Raw genomic sequence first — 6,841 nt, forward strand, 5'->3', positions numbered from 1 at the left:
TGTCCCGTGGGCCCCTCGGGCGTCCGCTGACGTACTTCTTCCTCCTATATAAGCCTACGTACCCCGAAAACATCCAGGGGCAGGACGAAACACAATTTCCACCACCGTAACCTTCTGTATCCGCGAGATCTCATCTTGGAGCCTTCGCCGGCACTCTGCCGGAGGGGGAATCGACCACGGAGGGCTTCTACATCAACATCCTTGCCTCTCCGATGAGTTGTGAGTAGTTTACCACAGACCTACAGGTCCATAGTTATTAGCTACATGGCTTCTTCTCTCTTTTTGGATCTCAATACAATGTTCTCCCCCTCTCTTGTGGAGATCTATTCGATGTAAACTCTTTTTGCGGTGTGTTTGTCGAGATCCGATGAATTGTGGGTTTATGATCAAGTTTATCTATGAATAATATTTGAATCTTCTCTGAATTCTTTTATGTATGATTGAGTTATCTTTGCAAGTCTCTTCAAATTATCAGTTTGGTTTAGCCTACTAGATTGATCTTTCTTGCCATGGGAGAAGTGTTTAGCTTTGGGTTCAATCTTGCGGTGTCCTTACCCAGTGACAGAAAGGGTTGCAAGGCATGTATTGTATTGTTGCCATCGAGGATAACAAGATGGGGTTTATATCATATTGCTTGAGTTTATCCCTCTACATCATGTCATCTTGCTTAATGCTTTACTCTGTTCTTATGAACTTAATACTCTAGATGCAGGCAGGAGTCGGTCGATGTGTGGAGTAATAGTAGTAGATGCAGGCATGAGTCGGTCTACTTGTTGCGGACGTGATGCCTATATACATGATCATGCCTAGATAACGTTATAATTATTCGCTTTTCTATCAATTGCTCGACAGTAATTTGTTCACCCACCATAATACTTATGCTCTTGAGAGAAGCCTCTAGTGAAACTTATGGCCCCCGGGTCTATCTCTTATCATATTTGCTTCCCATCTACTTTTATTTGCATCTTTATTTTCTACATCTATATTATAAAATACCAAAAATATATTTATCTTATCATTCTATCTCTATCAGGTCTCACTTTCGCAAGTGGCCGTGAAGGGATTGACAACCCCTTTATCGCGTTGGTTGCGAGTTCTTTATTTGTTTGTGTAGGTTCGTGGGACTTGTTGAGGAGCCTCCTACTGGATTGATACCTCGGTTCTCAAAAACTGAGGGAAATACTTACACTACTATTGTTGCATCACCCTCTCCTCTTCGAGGAAAACTAACGCAAGCTCAAGACGTAGCACCCGCCAGGCCTTTGCCCGTGCGAAGATGCATTGGGCCAAACTGGATGCTGAGAAGCTGGTGAAGGATGGACCACCTGAGGCTAAGCAGCATCGCTACCCCGAAAAACATTATGATGGCATTATGAAAGGAGCTCGCCTTGTGGCCAATGAATGTACCAAGGACATAATCTTCGAGTGAATGTACTCATGTCATTTTTTGTAATAGGAAAACGAGTTTGTTTGCGCTTATATGACGCTTTGTTTGATTTAAAATATTACCTTCTGTGCGGTTGTTTAAAATTCTGAAAGTAGGCCAGTTGTCGGCTTCTGCCCCCTCGTAACCAGTACTGGGGTGTTCGTGGAAAACCCTAACACTCTTTATCCAAATTTTTGGTCCTTTAAGGAGGTGTTCAGCGCAGCGAACAAGGCAACCAGATTATGCGGCTTTATAACTCTCACTTAGCCACAGAAGTCTACTATTTTAAATTTTGGCGAAGCCCCTAATATTCGGAAAGCCAAATCGGGGCGCTATACACGCCTAAATCGGACAAGGACGATTCCTCGCCTAAAGCGGAAAAAATCTTTAAGGATTTTGAACCTCTCGAACAGCGACCAGCTCTCGCCGCATCATGACAGTCAATTTTCGGCTTTCTCTACTGAGGTGCTCGTCCGGAAGAACCGGGACACAATCGCAGTAGTTCTCCCTGCGCTACCTTAGCCGATATAACGGAACGTAAGGTACCTAAACAAGGGAGCCGGGCTAACCCAACTATTGACCCAAGACATGATTCAGAGCTGATGCATATAATGCTATAAGTTCGGGGTGCCGCACTGTCGAAAGTGTTCAGACTTATCATGTCGTATTGTGGGGCGCAATAAGAAGCCCCTGGCAAACTGAACGTACCAAAGTGTACGGGTGCAATTTTGGATAAACATTCAAGGAAAAACATGAAGATAGAAATAATAAGCTGACGTTGTATATTGTTTCCGGTTTGAATGATACGTCAAAGCGTATGGGTATAATTGGTGCATTAAGCAGAAACAAATAGGACTATTTGACATGTCCTATACAAGGGCAGGCCGCATGCGGGTATGTAAAACAGGTATAACGATCATTAATCAGAGACCACCTTGGTATTCCCTTGTGCGCAAATCCTCTTGCCTCCTTGGTTTTCCCTCCTGTGATGAGTCCGGTGATCGGGCTCTCTGAAGGGCTGCCCGAAAGTAGGGTCCTGAAAGAGAAAGAAAGTTAGAAGGGTATGCGGGCCTCGTGGCGGTTGAACCGCACTGTGGACGCGCCTCCGCCTATGCCCATGGTATTTTGAGTGCGTAATTGTGTACACGCGGCACCAGTGCCATCTAATCTGGGCTGGGGTGGAGGCCGGATTGCTAATCGATCTCTTGGCATGCCTGACGATCCTGTTGCAGGGTGCTCCGGACTCGCTTGACGGTGTTCGGGGTTGTCATTGCCGAATTGGCTGTATGTCGAAGAAGGCTGCTTTGTACTTCTGTCATGAGGGCTGCAGTGTGCTCTTCTGTATGGAGGGAGCGGTCTGTGTTTCCATTAACTGTTATAACCCCACGAGGTCCTGGAATCTTGAGCTTAAGGTATGCATAGTGAGGTACCGCATTGAATCAAGCGAACGCGGTTCGTCCAAGTAGTGCATGATAGCCACTACGGAAAGGGACGATATCAAAGATTAACTCCTCGCTTCAGAAGTTATCCGGAAATCCGAAGACCACTTCCAGTTTTATTGAGCCCGTACAGCGGGCCTCTACCCCTGGAATTACACCTTTAAAGGTGGTTTTGGTGGGTTTGATCCGTGAGGGATCGATGCCCATTTTGCGCACTGTGTCCTGATAAAGCAGGTTCAGGCTGCTGCCACTATCCATAAGGACTCGCATGAGGTGGAATCCGTCGATGATTGGGTCAAGGACTAATGCGGATGAGCCGCCGTGACGGATGCTGGTAGGATGGTCCCTACGATCGAAGGTGATCGGACAGGATGACCATGGGTTGAACTTTGGGGCGACTGGCTCCATCGCATAGATGTCCCTAAGTGCACGCTTTCGTTCCCGTTTGGGAATGTGGGTGGCATAGATCATGTTTACCGTTTTCACCTGGGGGGGGATTTATTCTGTCCCCCAGTGTTCGGACGTCGGGGCTCCTCGTCATCATCGATGTGCAGCCCCTTGTCCTTTTTTTGGCATTCAACTTGCTAGCCTGTTTGAACACCCAGCAAACTTTGTTAGTGCGATTGGCTGGTTTGCCGGGGGTGCCGTGAATCTGGCATGAGCGGTCGACTATGCGATCTAGACTGGACGATCCCGGATTGTTTCTTTTGAACGGATTTTTCCGCTGACCGAATTTTGAGTTGCTGAATCCCGCATTGACTGCCGTATCTTCGGCGTTGTCACCATTATTCCAATGCTTATGTCTATTGTGTCGTGGCTTTCCGTTACTGTCGAGGACATCTGATGTGCCGGAGTTTCTTGGCATGGTGCTACTGCGAGCCAGCCAGCTGTCCTCGCCCGCGCAAAAGCGAGTCATGAGTGTCGTGAGGGCCACCATGGACTTCGGTTTTTCTTGGTCGAGGTGTCGGGCGAGCCACTCATCGCGGATATTATGCTTAAAGGCCGCCAGGGCCTTGGAGTTCAGACAGTCGACAATTTGGTTCTTTTTAGTTAGGAACTGAGTCCAGAATTTCCTGGCTGACCCTCCAGGCTGTTGGGTAATGTGACTTAGGTCATCAGCATCCGGTGGTCGCATGTAAGTGCCTTGGAAGTTGTCGAGGAATGCGTCCTCAAGATTTTCCCAACTGCTGATGGAGTTCGCCAGCAGGCTATTCAGCCAATGTCTGGCTGGTCCTTCAAGCTTAAGGGGGAGATACTTGATGGCATGTAGATCATAACCGCGAGCCATGTGAATGTGGATAAGGAAATCTTCGGTCCATACCGCGGGGTCTGTTGTGCCATCGTATGATTCGATGTTGACAGGTTTAAACCCTTCTGGGAATTCATGATCCATTACTTCATCAGTGAAGCAGAGGGGGTGTGCGGCGCCTCTGTGCCGGGCTATGTCACGACACAGTCCGACTAAGTCTGGTCGGTTATGTTCGGCCCGGCTGGACTTACTATTAGTGTATCCGGCATGACGGTCATCGTCATGTGTTGTGGCGCGCCCCGTGATCCGTAGATCGATCTTGGTTGTCGTGCGTTGTTTTCCAATATGTCTCGCAGGTCCTTCGTATTGCCTCAGGCCGTAGTGAACTGGAATGGGGGTGCGGGCTAGTATTCAGTCTGATACGCCATTTTATCCCGGCCACGAGGTGACCGGTCAGCCTCGTCTTGTGCTGGTAGTGTAGGCTCTACGGCCTCCTCCTCTAGTTGAGGTAGCAACTTGTGCTTTGGGTAACCCTTGGTGGGGGGCTCGAGTCCGTATTCCTCGGCCGCCAGGACCTCGGTCCATCTGTCTGCGAGCAGATCTTGATCAGCTTGGAGCTGCTGCTGCTTCTTTTTCAGGCTTCTTGAAGTGGCTATAAACCGGCGCTTAAAGTGCTCCTGCTCTATGGGATCATCGGGTACACCGAATTCATCGTCACCGAGGCTCACCTCGTCTTCGGAGGGAGGCATATAGTTGTCATCCTCCACGTATCCGTTCGTCGCCTGTTCCTCTGGGCTGACCTGCCTGTGTTCCCGTTCGGCCTGTTCAAAGGTAGGATGATCAGGATTGTATTCCTCTTTGGCACCATCTGGATTGTTTTCTTCTCCTGTGCCGGTATTGCTATGGCGGGGCTTAGAGCGGCACCGATGATGCCCATGCTTTGGTTTCTTCCCTAAGGGTTTATCTTCTGTTGCCTCATCACCATTGTTTTCTTTGGGGGTGTCCACCATATATATATCATACGAAGAGGTGGCAGTCCAGCGCCCTGTGGGCGGTGGTTCCTATTCTTCTCCCGCATCATCGTCTATACCATCGATGTCTTCGGAGTCGAAGTCAAGCACGTCGGTCAAATCATCAGCAGTGGCTATTAAGTGGGTGGTGGGTGGGTAACGAATTTCTTCGTCGCCTGCTTCCGACTCGAGCCGGACATAGTTCGGCCAGGAATCTCCTGACAGAGAGAGAGAGAGACCTTAATGAATTTAGCACATTGCCAAAGGGGGAGCGCTGAAAGATGTCCGCGGCGGTGAATTCTATTACTGGAGCCCAATCAGACTCGATGGGCCCGGGCGCGCGCGGTTCAGAACCCAGATCCGGACACAGGTCTGGGGGTTCGGTGACGCAGATTCCCTTAACGGCGGAGTCTGTGTTCGGCTCTACCACCAAAGAGTATGCAGCCTCCGTGGCGGGGTCCATCCACCCATCCTCGGACGACGTGATCTACCCCGGGTTTAGGTCCGGAGCGGCTGCGGGGGCGATATCCCGAATACTGTCCGACAGCAGATTTAAGTCGTGCTCGTCGTGAATGTCCGGCACTCCTACTATGGGCCCGAATTCGTCGAAGATCAAGTCTCCGCGGATATTGGCCGTGTACTTCAAGTTTCTGAACCTGACCTGATGGCCAGGGGCGTAGCTATCAATCTGCTCCAGATGGCCAAGCGAGTTGGCCCACAGTGCGAAGCCGCCGAACACGAAGATCTGCCCGGGGAGAAAAATCTCACCCTATACTGCATTGTTGAAGGTTGAGGAACTCTCAATGAAAGCACCAATGTCGTTGTCAAAATCGGCGGATCTCGGGTAGGGGGTCCCGAACTGTGCGTCTAAGGCTAATGGTAATAGGAGACTGGGGACACAACGTTTACCCAGGTTCAGGACCTCTCGATGGAGGTAATACCCTACTTCCTGCTTGATTGATCTTGATGATATGAGTATTACAAGAGTTGATCTACCACGAGATCGTAGAGGCTAAACCCTAGAAGCTAGCCTATGATTATGATTGTCCTTGTCCTATGGACTAAACCCTCCAGTTTATATAGACACCGGAGGAGGCTAGGGTTACACAGAGTCGGTTACAGAGAAGGAGATCTAACATCCGAATCGCCAAGCTTGCCTTCCACGCAAAGGAGAGTCCCATCCGAACACGGGACAAAGTCTTCAACCTTGTATCTTCATAGTCCAACAATCTTGCCAAAGTATATAGTCCGGCAGTCCAGATACCCCCTTATCTAGGACCCCCTCACCCGTCAGAATGCACTTGACCTGCTAGATGAAAATCGTGACTTGGCAGCAGCTCGTTCGGCGATTTACCAACAGGACTTGTGCCGTTATCATATCCGCCAGGTTAAGTCCAGAACCTTTCAGGAAGGTGACTTGGTGCTCCGGCTTATCCAGGATCAAACGGATGCTCACAAGTTATCCCCACCTTGGGAAGGGCCCTTTGTGGTCCGCAAGAACTTGAACAACGGGTCATACTACCTTATCAATGTTTGAGAGCATAAAGACTCACATAAGTCGGAGGAGGAGACCCGCCGGCTGTGGAATATAGCTCATCTTCGGCCTTACTACACTTGAGCCACCGACTCTCGTGATGTACATATTTTCACGATGGATATACTATGATAAGCAATAAAGCAGGACCTGTGTCCTTTTCATCCTCAAAGATTATATGTT

This window comes from Triticum dicoccoides, chromosome 1B, assembly GCF_002162155.2.
Source record: "Triticum dicoccoides isolate Atlit2015 ecotype Zavitan chromosome 1B, WEW_v2.0, whole genome shotgun sequence".
Taxonomy (NCBI): domain Eukaryota; kingdom Viridiplantae; phylum Streptophyta; class Magnoliopsida; order Poales; family Poaceae; genus Triticum; species Triticum dicoccoides.